This window comes from Hyperoodon ampullatus, assembly GCF_949752795.1.
Source record: "Hyperoodon ampullatus genome assembly, chromosome: 17".
NCBI lineage: Eukaryota > Metazoa > Chordata > Mammalia > Artiodactyla > Ziphiidae > Hyperoodon > Hyperoodon ampullatus.
This window is the reverse complement of record NC_136930.1, coordinates 45,337,721-45,356,435: the sequence shown is the minus strand read 5'-3', so window position 1 is coordinate 45,356,435 and position 18,715 is coordinate 45,337,721. Positions and strand designations below refer to the sequence as shown.

At 45.5% G+C, this 18,715-nt stretch overlaps 1 pseudogene across 1 annotated transcript; it reads left to right on the top strand.

Moving 5' to 3' along the window:
* The first annotated feature begins 17,685 nt into the window (after positions 1-17,685).
* LOC307065684 (protein yippee-like 5) lies at positions 17,686-18,063 on the top strand (annotated as a pseudogene). The gene has a single exon. The product of its transcript is annotated as a protein yippee-like 5 (transcript).
* Positions 18,064-18,715: the final 652 nt, after the last annotated feature.

Below are 18,715 nucleotides of genomic sequence, written 5' to 3'. Positions count from 1 at the left end.
TTTTTTTTTTTTTTTTGCGGTACGCGGGCCTCTCACTGTCGTGGCCTCTCCCTTTGCGGAGCACAGGCTCCGGACGCGCAGGCTCGGCAGCCATGGCTCACGGGCCCAGCCGCCCCATGGCATGTGGGATCTTCCCGGACCAGGGCACGAACCCGTGTCCCCTGAATCAGCAGGCGGACTCTCAACCACTGCGCCACCAGGGAAGCCCTCAACCATTTTTGATTGACAAAGATGGAAATTTCATACAGTTCAACCTATCATTTCTCACTGGAATGAGAGCTGTTTGGTATTAGTAATCAGACTTTTAAAACGTTGTCTCTACCTGCATTGCTACTACCCTGTCTAATCCACCCTCTCCCGCTTGGACAACTGCAGCAGCCCCTATAACTGGTCTCTCTGTCTCAGGTCTTGTCTCCCCACCACCCTCTCTCCTTACCACAGAGTCTTTTGAAAATGCAGATCTGACCATGTCACTTCCCTGTTTAAAATGCTTCAGACCCTTCCCAATGCTCTCAAGATGAAGTCTAGATTTCCTAACGTGGTCTAGAACAGTGCTCTCGGAGAGAAATAGAATGTGAGCCACATAGGGAATTTGAAATTTTCTAGGAGCTACATCAGAAAATAAAAACAGAAAAAGCAATTAAATGTTTTTATTTAACCCATAATATTATCATTTCAGGATATAATCAATATAAAACTGTTAATGAGATACATCACATCTTTTTTTGTACTAATCTTTGAAATCCAGTGTATATCCTATGCTTACAGCACCTCTCAATTGGGACTCACCACATTTCAGGTGTGGCCAGTGGCTGCTGAAGTGTCCCAAGAAGACCTAGAAGACCCTGCACCATTCAGCTGCTCCTAGTCTCCCAACCCACCCCCACCTTATTCTCTACATCCTGTCCAAGCTCTGAGCTGTCACATATGCTGTTTTGTCTGCTGGAAATGTTTCCCTGCCCTTTTACCTTGACATTTCTGCTATCATAATAATCATTACCCTTTACTGAAATTGCTTAATGTCTGTAACACTCCCCAAGGATAAGCAGCCTGTGGATATTGCTCACTGCTGTATCTTCTGGAGATGTCCAACTGACTTTTCCCCCCCAACAGTGGAAGGAATAAAACTAAATAGGGCCAGATAAATGAGGCTGTTTTAAGCTTCCCCTGCCAGTTGGCGTCCTAATCTTGACAGAGATTTAGAAACTCATGGTGCTGTACTCAATGGATGCCAGCAATCCCAGTTTGAACTTGATTGACCAGCTTGGCAGTGGGATGCTAAAAGGGGGGGAGTACCCCAAAATAGAAGAAAGTGACACCTTATCTTTCTTTGATTTCCTTGAAATAATTTTTAATTCTAAGTTTAGCCACTAGTCAGTGGAGGCACTGCTTGGGTTGGGAAAAATCTGAATGAGATTCAAGGAAGAAAATGAAAAGCTAAGAAATAACATGAAGTGTAGGGTAGGCTGGGGTAGAAGCAGTTTTCTATTTCTATGATTAGATTATCTGGACCTTGAATATCAGTTTCCAAAAGGCATCCTTTTAGTTTGAACAGATAAGTGTTGAGTGTTTTTTGTTTTGTTCTGTTTTAAATATTTATTTATTTATTTATGCATGCATGCATGCATGCATGCTGTACCAGGTCTTAGTTGCTGCATGTGGACTCCTAGGTGTGGCGTGCATGTGGGATCTAGTTCCCCAACCAGGGATCAAACCTGGGCCCCCTGCATTGGGAGAGTGGAGTCTTACCCACTGGACCACCAGGGAAGTCCCAGTATTGAGTGTTTACTGGGGAATTCCCTGGTGATTCAGTGGTTAGGACTCTGAGCTTCCACTGCAGGGGGCCCAGGTTCAATCCCTGGTGGGGCAACTAAGATCCCGCATGGCTGGCAGCGCGGCCACACACACACAGAAAAAGTATTGAGTGTTTATTACCCAGGGACAAAGTAAAACAGTGTGGCCTTGGGAAAGGAAACTTCTGGGGTCATGGAGCCTGTGCACTGAACTGACTGTAATTATGAGCTAAACAGTTTGACTATTTCATGGTTCAGTTTCATTATCTATAAAATGGGGATTATAATGCTAATCTGACTTGCTTCCCAAGGTAGAATTAGATCTGAAAACTGAGAAAAACAAGCAAACAAATGCTAGGTGGACTACTCCAATACCAGTGATGGGGATTGCACTATCAAGCTCAGATCAGTCATTAAGACAGAAAAGGCCCCTAGAGGTGGGGCTAGCAATCTGATGTCAGTTAGAAATGGTCATAATGTGGTTCCTGTTAGGGACGAAGGTCAAACTGCAAACGTTCACAAAATTGTTCACAGTTCTGGAGGCTAGAGGTCTGAGATCAACGTGTTGGTGGGGTTGATTTCTTCTGAGGTCCCGCTCCTTGGCTTGTAGATGGCCCCCTTCTCCTTGTGTCTTCACATGGTCTTCCCTCTGTGTCTGTCTGTGTCCTAATCTCCTCTCCTTTTAAGGACACCAGTCAGATTAGGGCCCACTCCAATGACCTCATTTAACCTTAATTAACTCTTTAAAGATGCTATTTTCAAGTACAGTCACATTCTGAGGAGGTACTGGGAATTAGGACTTCAATGTATGAATTTTGAAGTGACACAATAATATTGCCTATGTATTATATATATATATATACAAATAGTATTGCCCATAATATTGGTCAACATATGTCAGTCTATATTGGTCCATCTTAATACACTTATAGCAGTATTTTCTAAACTAGTCTTAAGTTTCTATTTCTAGTATCTGGTAAATTTCCTATGAGAGCTAAATACTTTGAAGGCCTACCGCATATCACACGGTGCAGTGACATCATGCCCAGTGCAGTGTGTGATTCCTAGCCATGTTTTTCAATTGTGCACTCAGGTATTTCTTAGTCATGGAATACCCTTTATCCTAAAGAAAGTTTTCCTTCATTACATACCTGCAAGCATTATTTGTGACAAAGGACATAGATCAGATTCAGAATCCTCTCCCTGATCCCAACAATAATATGAACAGAATAGGCATCATGATGGTCTTTTGTTATCCATGTTTAGATTTGTTCAATTTGATTTTTTCTAAGGGATTATATATTCTCATCTCCAATTTTTTTTTTTTTTTTTTTTGCGGTACGCAGGCCTACTCACTGTTGTGGCCTCTCCCGTTGCAGAGCACAGGCTCCGGACGCGCAGGTTCAGTGGCCATGGCTCATGGGCCCAGCCACTCCGCGGCACGTGGGATCTTCCCGGACCGGGGCATGAACCCGTGTCCCCTGCATCGGCAGGCGGACTCTCAACCACTGCGCCACCAGGGAAGCCCCAAGAAGCCATTCTTAAGATTTAATAAGTGTTTTACAGCTTTAAAGGGAATGTAAGTAAACAGAGTCACATGATAATTTTTTTTTTTTTCATTACGCGGGCCTCTCACTGTTGTGGCCTCTCCCGTTGCGGAGCACAGGCTCCGGACGCGCAGGCTCAGCGGCCATGGCTCACGGGCCTAGCTGCTCCATGGCACGTGGGATCTTCCCGTACCGGGGCATGAACCCGTGTCCCCTGCATGGGCAGGCGGACTCTCAACCACTGCGCCACCAGGGAAGCCCCCTCATCTCCAATTTAAATTTAGTTCAACCAGGAAAATTTAGTCAAGGCTGTAGTCAGCCTTGCTGGTTGTGGATATAACGTAGCCATGAGGCCTCCTTATGCTATTCGTCACATCCATTCTATTCATTGTCAGTGTGGTTCAAATCACAATGGTTTTCAAACAGAAAGGGAACCTGGTCCCCATCCCTGTAGTTCTTCCAATATTTCAGGCTCTCTGCTTTTCAGACACATGGTAGCATTGGATTTCTCCCTTGTGGCAGAGTGGGGTCCAGCCTGCTCAATGGCTTGGAATGGAAATGACATGTGTCACTTCTGGTCCAGAGTATTTAACTGACAGTGTTCAGCCCTCTAGAGCTCTCTTTCCTTCTACTGTGGGGACCAGCAATATTTCAGCTAGTCAACCTTAGCTCTGGAAAGAGTATGACAAGGAGCATGAGTAAGAACTAAACCTCTGTAGTTTTAAGACATTGTGATTTGGGGGATTGTTTGTTGCTGCGGCATAACCTTGACTTATAAAGGTATACTGGCTGATACTATCACTTTTGTTTCCTGAGACTGCTTTGCTCCAAGTGAATTTATTCACCTCCCTCCAGGGACCACTTCTGTATATCGTGTTAAGGGGGATGACTTTAAAGGACCAAAAGACCTGAGACACTTCTTCCCCCATAACAGTGAGTGTCTTATATTTGCATAACTAAGAGCAGCCAAGTCCCAGGTCCTGGATCCTGAACAAGGAGGCATTGCTGCACGGTGCTTGGTGGTGTCTACGTTGTCTACCTGGACAGAGTAGCAAGCCCCTTAGCCCTCTCCCTTCACATAGCACCATCATCCTGGTTGCACTGGTGGAAAACAAGCAAAGGTGATGAGCCACTGTGATGATGCTGTCTTAGATAACTCACTAGACCTTCTGGAAGTAATTCCTTAATTTTGAGATTCACAAGTGTTTAATGGGGGTACACTACTCCTTTCACCTGAAGCATCATGTGTGTAGGAAGGAAGACTGAGGCTAGAATCCTCTGGGAGATGCTGAAGGAATCAGGGAAAGGTGGGCAGGTATCTCCCAGCATTTTGTCCTTAACGGCTTTAAGGAGTAGGAAAGAAAGAGCATGGGGCTGGCCACAGCTGCCTTATGCCTGGTTTTGATGGTGAGGATATCACAAATGCTCAAAGGGTAAAATGTTGATCTCCTTCCCTAAATATTTTCAGAAGGCAGTGTGGTATGGTGGTTAAAAGCATGAGCTCTGGACTGTTGGTTTTCAGATCCTAGTTCCACCATTTACTGGCTATGTGGTTTAAAGCAAGTTAGGATTAAGTATGGGGATGAAATGAATTGGCATATATAAAGCACTAGGAATGCCTGGCACATCGTGAACATGACATTTAAGTGTTTATGAGAGTGATGATATCTGCATTTCAAATGCCCCAGCCACAAGGATCCTGTCTGGGTATAAGATTAACCTATTTGGGAATTCTGCCTTAAGGGACCAAAAAGGGGGTTCTAATGAAGGATGTCATAGGCAGTTTTTGGAGTGACATCTGTGCTGTTTGATCATAAAGACTTCAAGGTTTGACAAGACAGCTGAGTCCCTGACTATCACATACGATGAGCTAAACCTGGCCGACTTCTTCTCCCTAGGCCTGTGGGTTGGGTAAAGAGGCCTTTGACTGTTTTTTCTGAACATAAATGTTTTGGATTGTTTGGGTTTGTTTTCAGGCTTTCTTTGGCAGCTGTGAAGTAAATCCTTTTCAATGGGTGTCAGTGTGGCCATGCTCAAACCACCCTGCATTTCTTGGCCAGTGTTGTAGGCACTCTGGGTGGCCTCTGCAGCAACCAGCAGTCACTGCAGGAGAGACATGGTGTAAGAACTTGGCCCTGGCCCTGGATCCTCTCTTCTGGTTTGGCTGGTTTAACACTGAATCTGCCCAGTGGCCATGTGTGGGATGGGTTTAACAGGCAGGAACTGCTTCAGGTCAGACTAGTCCTAAGAGGCTCAGCCCAGCACCCCCCAGCTAAACTACCAGAGGGATCCCAGGCCAACTAGAAGAGCAGGGTGAGCCTTAAGGTATCAATTCCTCTTGCCTCTGCTTGGAAAAGTTACAAAGAAGCTATTCTGATTCTAGGTTCAAATCATGGCTTCCCCCCCTTACCAGATCTTGGGCATACTGTTTAACTTCTCTGAGCCACAATTTTCTCACGTGTAAAATGAGCATGATACTAATACTTACCTCAAACCACCTTGTTTTAAGGATGTTTGACACAGGAGGTGCTGGAGAAAAGTTAGTTAGCATTATTATCTTAACTCCCACCTCCCCCCCATTGCAATAGCCTCCTGTCAATGCCTGTTTCTGCTCGCATTACTTCTCTTGTCTAGAAATATCTCTTTCCTCTCCACTGAACATAGACCATCTTGTTCACTTTTAAAGGTCATTTCAGGGCAGGAAAGGGGAAGGGCCCATCCCAGAACTACTTGGGATTAGTCTGTATTTGTTTGCCAGGGCTGCTGTAACAAAGTACCATGGACTGGGTGGCTGTAACAACAGAAATGTATTGTCTCACAGTTCTGGAGACCAGATGTCTGAGGTCAAGGTGTTGGCAGGATTGGTTGCTAACGAAGGCTGTGAAGGAGAATCAGTTCCAGGCCTCTCCCCTCGCTTCTGCTGGTTTGCTGGCCATCTTTGGTGTTCCTTGGGTTATAGAAGCATCTCCCCATTTCTGCCTTCATCATCACATGGCATTCTCCCTGTGTGTGTGTCTCAATTTCCCCCTTTTATAAATACATCAGTCATACTGGAATAGGGCTTACCGGAATGACCTATCTTAACTATTATCTTTCCAACAACCCTATTTCCAAGTCAGGTCACATTCACAGTCCTAGGGGTTAGGACATGTGAACTGGGTTTGTGTGGGAGAGGGTTACAATTCAACCCAGAACAGGGTCTGATTACTAAACCTGGGTTTCCTCCCCAGGATTCCCAGGGCCAGCCTCTGGGCGCTGGGGACCCCACCTTCTTTCCTCTCCTGCACATCCCGTACCCCTCTATCCCTGCTCGTTTTGGTCTGACCACTGCCTGGGACTCCTGGTCTTTGCTGTCTCCTGAGACAGACTCAAAGGACAGGCTTTCCATGCAATTGACTAGTGAGCAGCAGATGGATGCCCACATAAGGAAACACCTGAGCCCATGGAGAAGTCAGGGATCCAAGGAAGGCTGCTGGATCCCTGCATTCCTGACATCCAGGCTCTCTTCCCCGGGGAGGAGGTAACATATAGGGAGGGTGTGTCGGCCACCCTGAAAACCATACTTTCTTTAACCTTAAGATTCTTTTGGAAGAGTGAGTCCAGGGTCTCAAACCCAAATGTCTACACGAAGAGTTGGGTAGATCCTATAAAGGAAACAAGTCTCATGTATAGGAAATGAGCAGAGATGGCCAAGGTGCTAATGTTGCTGTGTGGGAAGACAATTCTGTGGAATAGTTTTTGGGTTTTTTTCACATTTTTTAATCGAAATGTTTCTTGAGATAATTATAGATTCACATACAATTATAGGAAATAATACAAAGAGATTCCTCATGTACTTTGCCCAGTATTCTAATTTTTCAAAGAAGCCGGAAATCTAGATCTTTTATACATTTTTTTTATTGGGGTGGTTGCCAGTTTAGAACTTCTAAGCCCATTAAGTGATGATGTGCTATTTTGTCTTGGGATGGTCGAGGTTGTGGGATTGCTGGGAAAGACAGGCCCCAAACTGGAGTTTTGATACTTGAGGCCAATGGGCCAAAGTTTCTAGGGTGTGTGTGGGGTGTCCCCTTGAAGGAACTGGGACCCTCCAGGAGCAACTGCCGAGTTCGCTGACCAGCACTCAGCATAGGCATCACATAGACGGCTCACCTGTTTTCGTCTGAACTAAGTAAGCGCCAAGTTTTCTTGCACAGAATGAGTGAAGGGAGCCTCCAAAAGCATTGACTTCAGGCTTTTCCCCACCTCAGTAAGAAGCTTGATAGATTGGATTTGACTGATAAAACGTGACCTCCTGGGACTTCCCTGGTGGTCCAGTGGTTAAGACTTCGCCTTCCAATACAGGGGGAGTGAGTTCGATCCCTGGTCAGGGAGCTAAGATCCCACATGCCTCGTGGCCAAAAAACCAAAACATAAAACAGAAGCAATATTGCAACAAATTCAATAAAGACTTAAAAAATGGTCCACATCAAAAAAATCTTAAAAAAAAAAAAAAGACCCCCTGGCATGCTTAGTATCCTAGACTGGTTTGTGGCAGTTACCAGTGAGATCTGTTACTGGTTTTCCTGCCCTATGCTCCTGACTCCAGCCCCGTGTCCGCTCCCAAGGTAGTCCCTGGGGGCCGTTTGAACCCCTGTGCTCCCTGTTTATTTCCAGAAACCAGGCTCATCAAAGTCCCCTTCTGCTTTTGATCTGCCTGGAGAAAAGGCCCTGAAGACCTGCTCCCCTGAGGATGGCCTGCCTTAGGAGCGGAAGTTGAGGTGTGGACACTGCTGGCACACACTGTCTGAAGGCCCAGCCAGGCGGCGGGAGAGGGTTCCTCCCAGAGGGTGTCAGAGGATGGAGGGGAGCCAGCGGAGCAACCGAGGCAGAGAAGAGGTAGGAATGAGGCCCGTAAGGCCTGCCGAGAGGGCGGCAGGAGCTCGGGAAAGGTTGGTGGGGCCAGAGTCTGAGCCTCGCCCGGAGGAAGGAGTTGGAATTTGAGGAATTCTGGGTTTCTGGAGGGTAGATCTTTGTCCCCATTTGGCCCATTCTGACCCCTCCTCTAGTTGGACCATGGGCAGCTTAGATGCCACCCGTTCAATTTTTTATTTTATTTTTTAAGATGTTGGGGGTAGGAGTTTATTACTTTATTTATTTATTTTTGCTGTGTTGGGTCTTCGTTTCTGTGCGAGGGCTTTCTCTAGTTGCGGCAAGCGGGGGCCACTCTTCATCACGGTGCACGGGCCTCTCACTATCGCGGCCTCTCTTGTTATGGAGCACAGGCTCCAGACGTGCAGGCTCAGTAGTTGTGGCTCACGGGCCTAGTTGCTCCGTGGCATGTGGGATCCTCCCAGACCAGGGCTCGAACCCGTGTCCCTTGCATTAGCAGGCAGATCTCAACCACTGCGCCACCAGGGAAGCCCCGCCACCCGTTCTTAAGATGCTTACCTGGAGCCCCATTCTTTCCATTATGTTTTCTCAGCCTTCTCTGCCCTCCCGGCCAGTCTCTCTATTTCCTGATGGTCCACTGTCCTAAGTTTCTCAGGCCCTAGCTAAATCCTGTCCTGACCTGTTGTCACGTTGACCCATAACCCATTGTCATCTTCTCTGGGAACTCTCACCTCTCTGGGCAGGGACAGTATCTGATGCTATTTTTGTCTCACTCCCTGGGCAGATCTTTGGGCTGGGCCAATAGGAATGGACTCAACCCAGTGAACTACCCAGGACTCTCCCTCAACTTCCCTGCATGAATGGAGGGATTTATTGCTGGTACAAATGACCCTCCAAGACTTCTCTGGACCACAGGCTTCCAAGAACATTCTCAGGGCCAGAAAAGAGAAGGAAGGAAAGGAAGTAAAATAGATAGTAGACTTGGGGTGGGGGGAGCCCCACACCTGGATTCCAGGGAAACATCACTGGGCTGAAACCTACTCCACATTAGCTGGTAGGCAGTGCCCCTGGCTGGCACCCCTGCCCACAGGTGGGTGCCTACATTCGTGGAGCACAAACTGAGGATGACGTGGCCTTATCTGTGTGGTTGCAGTAACCTTTTTCTGATAGCAGAGGGGGCACTTCAATCCTTACCTGTGAGCTCTGTCTTCACTGGCGAATTCTACGGCAGCAGAACGCTGCATCCAGCCCTCTGTCTAGGGAGCCCATTGGAAACCAGACATCCATATAATGTCCTGGCCTTTAGGGGCGGACAGGGGCGGGGACACCTGTGTGTGTAAGAGAGACAGACTGAAACATGTTACGTGATGAGCATTAATATTGAATTTTGCTTTCCTTTGGCTACACACAAGTGTTTATTGTGGTCTTACTCTGTGCAGGCACCGTTCCCAGGGATAATATTCTAAAACGCAGATCTTAAAACCCACTACTGAGAATCACCCCACTATCCACAGGGCGGGGTCCAAACATCTCATGGCATCCAGGGCATTTCACAATCTGACCTTAGCCTCCTGTTCCAGAATCATCCACCACCACAGCTCCCACGATCTACAGAGGCCAGGGGCAGAGTGTCCACAGAATGCATTCCTGCCTCCAAGGAGCTCAGTGCTGGGATGGGCAGGGGCCTTGTCACACCACCACAGATCGAGTCTACCTGGCCAGGCTCCCTAGAGAGGGCCACTTATGCTGTGCATGGTGACAAGAGCTGAGGCAGCTGGAGCCCTGGGCAGTGGAGCCCAGCCTGCCTCTCGGATACTCCAGCTCCGGGCCCATCCTCCCTGGCTTCATGCTTCCTCTCCTGTCCTCCGGACTAGCCTGCTGCCACTTTCCCTACCCAGCCCCACAGCGGGCAAGGGGTTTCCTCTTGGAGTGCAGGATGCCTCTCAGCCACATGTTGTGTGCTTCCACCCAGGAGTGGCAGAAATGGGGAACTCGCCCTGGGTTTACATATCCTTCCTGCTTCAGGCCTCTACTGGTGCAACCAGGAGAGACAGCGCTGATGGGGGTACCCGCAAGGTGCTGGCAGAGTGCAGGCTGGGCCCCTGGCCCCCAGTTTTGTTTTGTTTTGTTTATCTGGAGGGAGAGGGTCTGATTCTCAGCTTTCCAGTTCTGACAACAGGACTTATCAGCATGTTCAGTGAGAGACTAGAATGATAAATTCCGCAGGACTGCTGTGCAGACTAGCATGTCAATTTATTGCTTTATGCGTGGTGGTGATGGTGGCGACGGACGGGGGGTATTGAAGATCGTTTTCGCCAGCCGCTGTAACAGTTAAATCCAGAAAACAGACGTTTACCACAGTTAACGTGGCCTCTGCCCCACAGGTGTTCCTGCCCCTTCTGAGCAGTGATTCAGGAATCTAGGCTCATTCCATCTTGAGGCTCCTTTGGCCTCAGCAAGATGACCCGAGCAATTGTCTTCACACCAGCCAGCCTGACGGGGAAAGAGCAGGAAAGTTGTACGTGGGAGGAGCTTATCCTAGAGCTGCTGTAACAAATTACCACAACCTGGGTGGCTTAAAAGAACAAAAATGTATTGTCTCACAGTTCTGGAGACCTGAAATCCAAAATCAGGGTGTCAGCAGAGTTGATTCCTTCCGGAAGCTCTGCAGAAAAATCTTTTCCATGCCCCTCTCCTAGTTTCGGGGGACGTCTACCAATCCTTAACATTCCTTGACTTACAGAGGCATCACTTCAATCTCTGCCTGTGTTCACATGCCCTTCTCCCCTGTGTGTCTGTCTGTCTTCTCCTGTGCTGTCTTATAAGGATACTTGTCATTAGATTTAGGACTCAGTCTAATCCAGGAGGATCTCATCTCAAGATCCTTGCCTTAATTACATCTGTAAAGATGTTTCTTCCAAATAAGGTCGCTGTGACGTAAGAACTATATATTTGGTCTCTGCCCCCAGTTCCTGACACAGAGCTCCTAAATCTCTAGGAATTTCCCGGGTGACAGGAGCATCGTTTGTTCTAATGAGGTGACTCTTTTTGGGCAACTGGATGATTCCGAATGAGGGCTGGTCACCAGAAAATCCAAGTCATGATTAGAAGCTTGGAGTTTTCAGTCCCATCCCCATTCCTCTGGGCAGGGAAGAGGGACTGGAGATGAGGTGATAATGGATCATGCCTACATGATGAAGTCTCCATAAAAATCCCTAAAATACAAGGTTTGGAGAGCTTCCAGGTTGGTGAACACATCCATGTGCTGGGAGAGTGTTGCACTCCAACTCCATGGGGGCAAAAGCTCCTGCACTTGGGACCGTCCAGACCTCAACCTATGTACCACTTCATCTGGCTGTTCACCTGTATCCCTTTATTATATCCTTTACAGTAAACCAGTAAATACATAAGTAAGTTCTGTGAGCAGTTCTAACAAATTCTCAAACCGGAGGAAGAGGTCATGGAAACTCCCAATTTATAGCTGATTGGTCAGAAGTACAGGTGACAACTGGGACTTGCAATTGGTATCTGAAGTGGGGGACAGTCTTGTGGGACTGAGCCCTTAAGCTGTGGCATCTGTGCTCATTCCAGGCAGTTAGTATTAGAATTGAGTTAACTTAGAGGACACCCAGTTGGTGTCCACTGAGAAGTGGAGAATTTGTTGGTTTGGGAACCACCATCCCACACACATTTGGTATCGAAAGTATTCTATGGGCATAGAAAAAGTTTTCTTTTAATTACATTCTGAGGTTCTGGGTGGACATGAACTCTGGAGGACACTGCATTCCACTACAGGGACATACCTGGGTATGGTGCCCTTCTCATGCCCACTTTCCAGAAAGTAGTCACATGGCCTAATTACGCTGGAAAATGTCATCTGGTTGTGCCCAGGATGACTAGAAAACTGGTGTGGGGAAGAGCTACCAGTTTCTGCCACATGGGGGAGGGTCCTTGTCCAGGACCAGGAAGCTCAGGCTTCCAGGGGGAGGAATGACTCTCCCTTTGGCAGAACCAGATATATACTTACTAATCCTCCCAGGTCCCACCGCACCTGCCATGGCCTTGCAAGCCCAGCTTCTGCTCCCAGAACTTGCCAGGCTCTGGGAAGAATCTGGGCTACAGAGATGGTCCCTGGGGGCTCTTAAGAAGTGCTGCCTCCTGAGGTTCCAGGAGGGAGGAAGGGTGAATGGTGTAGTGGGGTGGAGCAGAGAGAGGTGAGTGCCCTGGGAGACTTTGAGAGAGAAATACCCCTCACCCCCACCCCTACCCTCTCTCCCTGCAACTGACCCACTGATGCCTTAGGATTTCAGTGCCTTTGGGGAGAAGATGCCTCTGCTTCGTTATCCTGTCTCCAAAACTATGCAAAACCAACTCTTTATCCTCTTGCTCCTTTGCCAGGATTTTTAAAAGAAATGTTGTTCTTGGCTCACTTGGTTTTCAGTTCCCTAAACAGCACTTTTGAGCTGTCCAAGCTTTTTAAAAGTGTTCTTAAGCTGAGACTAAACCCTACTTTTCTGGAAAAGCTACCTTGACTTCAGAGGAGATATTCTTTTCTCCCCATTCCTTTTTTTCTACCACCCTCTTAACAATCCTTGTTCTCAAAGACGTTTGTGTTTTATTTTTTGCTTTCTGTCAAGACAAACTTCCCTCTGCACACCCCTGCCCCCTGCCAAAAAAAACTTTCCTAGAACATAGGTGTTTCAAACCCATGCCAATGTTTTGTAGTTAATATACATGGGTTAAACTACATAGAAATCCCCCCAAGAGCCAGAGGTAAGCAACAACTTTACTTATTTGATTGGATGCCCTTCAAGTTTAGGAACATCCCATTTTTATTACCCAGCAGATAAGACAGAGCCCTGAATGGCTGTGGCTGTGATTAGATAACTTCTGATGTTTTCATTTCCCTTGCTGATCTGCTGCTTCTAGGTTTAATTCATTTTATTGCCTGTCCATTTTTAAAGAAAGACTGACAGAGTCACTCTAACAGATCAGGGGTCTGAGCTCAGAGTAGGTCAAAGGTGCTCACATGTAGGGAGATGGATAAAAATAGAAGGGTTGGCAAGTACAGCCAGGACACCTATGTTCATCACACATACTAATAAAGGCCAGAATCTCCTCATTTATCTCTGGTGGGAAGTTCTGATGGTTTCACAGGATCAAACTCAAACCGCATCCAAACCAAGTGATTTCCTCTGAGCATTCCATAAAAGGAAGCATCTGTCCATGGTAGGAGTGGCTGTTGAATCCTGGGCAGTTTTCAATGGTCTGATGAGAAGAGCTTGCCTAGAATGGAACCAAATGTCTGCTCACTCACGTGTTACTGTGTGAAAACACTCAGACATCAAACCTATACCGTTCCTGTGCATGCTCAAGTCTCATGTTTATTCTTCCAGACACAATCCCAGCATTATTTATTGGAAGCAGGAGCTGATGGGGTCCAGTGAGCTTCCCAGCAGGAGACAAGCGCTTTCCTAGAGCTTCTAAATATTTCTTTAAAATAGTTGCTCTGAGGTTTGTGAGTTGTTTTTTCATTGTACTTAAAAGACTTCCTGTTTCTCTCCAGGTCTCTGGTAGCAACATGGTATTTTGCTTGAACCCTTGGTTTGTCTTAAGGAGATCCTGCTTTTACAGGTTTGGATTAGAAAGTGTCTTGTATGATAGGGTTTCTTGATATGCATGTGGACTTCTGACTTTAAAATACCACATTCCAGTTAGTAGAAAGCAGAGATATTATGTTTCCAGAGAAGTTTTATGTAGTATTCCAGGAAATAGAGGCTTTTTTTAAAATTTATTTTTGGCTGTGTTGGGTCTTCGTTTCTGTGCAAGGGCTTTCTCCAGTTGCGGCGAGCGGGGGCCACTCTTCATCGCGGTGCGCAGGCCTCTCACTGTCGCGGCCTCTCTTGTTGCGGAGCACAGGCTCCAGATGCGCAGGCTCAGTAGTTGTGGCTCACGGACCCAGTTGCTCCGTGGCATGTGGGATCCTCCCAGACCAGAGCTTGAACCCGTGTCCCCTGCATTAGCAGGCAGATTCTCAACCACTGCGCCACCAGGGAAGCCCTGGAAATAGAGGCTTTGATTCTTCCCATCATCAGATGATTGGAGTCCACCATAATGAGTGAAAACCTTTAGATTACACTGACTATAAGGAATCATCACAGAGAAAAAAATAGGTTAATGGTGGAATATTTATTCTCATCTGCATCTGAATCTTTTGGAATCAATCTCAATGTATGGTTTGCACCATGTGTTTCTCTATCTTCTCTTCACAAGTTCCCTGAAAGAGAACACTCTGGGCCTCCATGGTCACCTTTATTCACATAAAGAAAGGATTTTTCCATTTGGAAGTAAACATGTTGGAGGTGAGTAGTTAATATTGTGTATATTCGTTTCCCGTGCAGGGGGCACAGGTTCAATCCCTAGTCTGGGAATTAACATGCCACGGGAAAGAGAGAAAGAAAGAAAGAAAGAAAGGAAGAAAGGAAGAAAGGAAGAAAGGAAGAAAGGAAGGAAGGAAGGAAGGAAGGAAGGAAGGAAGGGAGGGGGAAAGGAAGAAAGAAACATAAGTAGAGTGAGATGCCTCACAATGAGGGGCATCATAAACAGTAGTGACAGGAGTCACAGGTACTTGTTATTAATAATAAAGTATCAACACCTGTCAATGATTTGTAATACTTGCAGCGATATTAATAAATCAGAGCAGAATCAAGGTTATCTTCATAATAACATCCTTGCATTCTCTAGAATTCTCTGGAGTTTTAAACTGCTTTCCTCAGTAGGAGAGAAAGAGGGGGCTTTACTTCTAGCCTTCCCAGCACCATTTTTACCTTTTAAACACTATGTACACATACGTGAGGTGACATGATCTCTTAAGTGTGCCTCCTCAGGACAAAAAGGCAGAGAATGGTGGGTTTGTGTTGGAGCTTAGTAAATCCAGGAGGCCTTGAGATGTTTGATTTCTCCAAACACTGTCTCTCAGGTACCTCTTGACTGTTCTCCTTGGAGTTTTCCAGGGATTGTCTACATGTATCCAGACCTCTATCTGGCTGGGGCCCCATGGGTGGGTCCTGGAGTGCTTTCCACCTTCTTCTTGTTCACAAAATGCATGTAGGCTCCTGCCACCACTAGCTTTTCACACAGTTCATGACAAAAAGGCCCTTCACCTGTTGTCTTCCTCTCTTTTTTCCAGTGGATTGGCTTTCACTTTCAGGATAAAAATCTGTCTCAGAAGATACTGTGTCTCACTTGTTATAAAGAGCTGCTTATTCAAGACATTTCTTCTCTCCTAAATTACTGTCGTTGTCTCCTGGTTAGTCTCCCTGCCTCCAGGCCAAATCCCCTCATTCTTTATAGGAATAAAACATACCCATGAGATGTCTGGATATGCTGGTCACAGACTTACTCATTCTCTTGGGTGTATAATGATACAATGGAGAAGTAAAGTCTTTGAAACCATGTAGACTTGGGTTTAAACCCAGCTCCATCACCTATGACCTTGTGATTTTCATCACCTTTGGGTATCAGGCTCTTCATTAATGAAAAGGAATAACAATCTCTACCTTGCAGAGTTTTCATGAAAATGAAATAACACAGTGCCTATAAAGCAGTCAGCACAGGTGTCTGACACATAGTAGGGTTTTAACAGAGGTTACCCCTCCCTTCTTCCCTTTGTTGTCCAAAGTAAGAGCATCTAAGGGTTGGGGAAATACTGTACAATTTTTCTTCACATGACCTTTCCTTTTGAAACACTTAGTACTAGCATTTTATCAGTTTGTACTACCTTGTTGAAAACATCTGGAGATTCTGAAAATAGAATGTGAATCCTGCTTAAATTTATTTTCAACATAGTCCTGTGGAAGGGTAAGGATGAAAAGGGGGAAAACTCAGTGATGAGAAAAAAAAAAACTTTATGAAAGAAAAAAAGAGAGGTTGTAAGTGAATTACTGTTAGCCTATTGTTTTTTCTCTTCTAGTTACTTTGGTTTGATTGCAGGCTTACAATATAAGACATGGTGGCATTTTTTTTCCATCAACGTTGCTCTTAGCATCGGGTCCCTCAGAAGCAGACACAGAGCATGTAGCCCCTTTCCACTGTCCTTCCAGAGCTAACATCCCACCTTAAGTCCAATGGGATATTCCAGTTTTTTGTTATAATGGAATTTTGCCAAAAATTATACAAAATAATGTTTCGTATTCAAAAGATCTTAAGAGAAAATAGAGCTCTTCCGTCATCAGTCAGCCAGTGAATGGATTCTGCTGGGCCGGATGCACCATGAACACTCCTTTCTTTCTCTACAACTCCTTTCATTTTAATCCCTCTCTCCCTACTCTCCACCCCCAGGCTTAAGCATTTCTTTGGAGAGGTGTTTGCTGGGCTAACTTTCATTGAAATGGTGATGATGTTAGAAATCAGAAGAAATGCGTCTTCCCGGTTTAGCCCCACCCCCCAGGCTTAATCATTTTGTCATTGTTGTTGTTAAGAAGTGTTGGGTGAACTATGGAAAACAATATGGAGGTTCCTCAAAAAACTAAAAATAGAGTTGCCACACGATCCAGCAATCCCACTCTTAGGCATTTACCCAGACAAAACTATAATTTGAAAAGATACATGCACCTCTATGTTCACAGCAGCACGATTCACAATAGCCAAGACATGGAAACAACCTAAATGTCCATTGACGGAGGAATGGATAAAGAAGATGGGGTACATATGTACAATGGAATACTACTCAGCCATAAAAAAGAATGAAATAATGTCATTTGCAGCAGCATAGATGGACCTAGAGATTTTCATACTAAGTGAAGTAAGTCAGAAAGAGAAAGACAAATACCATATGATAGCACGTATATGTGGAATCTAAAATACAATGCAAATCAATGTATCTATGAAAAAAACCAGACTCACAGACATAGAGAACAGATCTGTGGTTGCCAAGGTAGGGGGGAGGGGAGGAAAGGAATGGGAGTTTGGGATTAACAGAGGCAAACTATTGTGTGCAGAATGGATAAACAACAAGATCCTACTTATGGCACAGGGAACTATATTCAATATTCTGTGACAAATCATAATGGAAAAGAATATATATATATATGTTAAAAAAAAGAAGTGTTGGGTGAGTCAACTTTTATTTAGATGATGATGATGTTGGGGGTCAGAAAAAATTTAGGAAGTTCAAAGATGATGACAACTTGGTGACCTCTGTCTGCAGAGGTTTCTCTTCTCCACTTGCCACTGACAATGCCATAGCATTCAGGCATCTTCTCTGGCGTGGGCAGGAGTTTTTACATGAATGGAGCCTTACACAGAGCTTCTTCTGGCAGAAATTTTGTTATAACCAATTCAACGCATCTCTTTGCAACTTGCCACTCATGAAAGTAACAATGGCTTTGCGGCTTCATCTCAGCCAAGGACCCAAGAGCTGCTGGTGGCCTTGGATCTCGCAGCTGCTCGGGGTTTTTAGAACTTCAACTATAAAAATGGGCAGGATTTTCCTTGATCATATCGGTGGTACCCGTCTGTTTTCCTGTGCAAGCTGCGATACAATCCCAACCAGCCACTCAGAACTCATCTCCACTCGATTCACAGGCGCCACTGGCAGAGCATTTCTTTTTTAACTACCTTTTAACAAGGTAGTTAACCTGCAGTACAGTGAAGTTCAAGACCGGGTCATGCTCACTTGCTGCCACATGGTTCGAGATGTGAGCTGCAAAAACTGCAATAGCAAACTGGGATGGATTTATGAGTTTGCCACTGAAGACACCCAACGTTATAAGGAAGGCCGTGTGATCCTAGAAAGTGCTCTAGTTCGAGAAAGCGAGGGCTTTGGGGAGCATGTACCATCTGATAACTCTTGAAGAAAAAGAGATAAATCCATCTTTTTCCCAGGTCTTCTTCACTGAAAACAAAAGTCCACTTACATACATTGTCACCTTAGCATCAGTGTAAGATTCATGAACTGTGGAACAAGAGGTTGTGAGAATCTATAACGGAACCTTTCTTTCTTTCTTTCTTTCTTTCTTTCTTTCTTCCCTTCTTCCTTTCTTTCCTTCTTCCTTTCTTTCCTTCTTTCTTTCTTTCCTTCTTTCTTTCTTTTCCTTCCTTCCTTCCTTCCTTCCTCCCTTCCTTTCTTTCTTCCTTTCTTTCTTTTTTTAATTTTCTATTTCCCATCCAACAGCAGTGTGTAGAGAGAATATTATGCAGATGCCGTTAAATTTTTTTTTCTCTATGTTTACATCTTGGGGCAGAACAATCTATCTGCAGCTACATGGTGGGCTACGTGAGGAAAAAAACCTGGGCTATTAGAGTGAAAAAGTGTTTTATGTAAATTCTGAAAGGAAAATGTGTTGAGAACATGGTTCTTAAATTAATTCGGGCTTCATTTCAAAACTTTTTTTAACCCAGGTGTTTCAGTTGATTTGCTAGCTTCGGAGAAGAGATCCGAATTTGTGACCAGCGCTAGAGGTTCAGTGTTAGTATGGTTTGTGCTGGCCATTGTGCCATATTCTT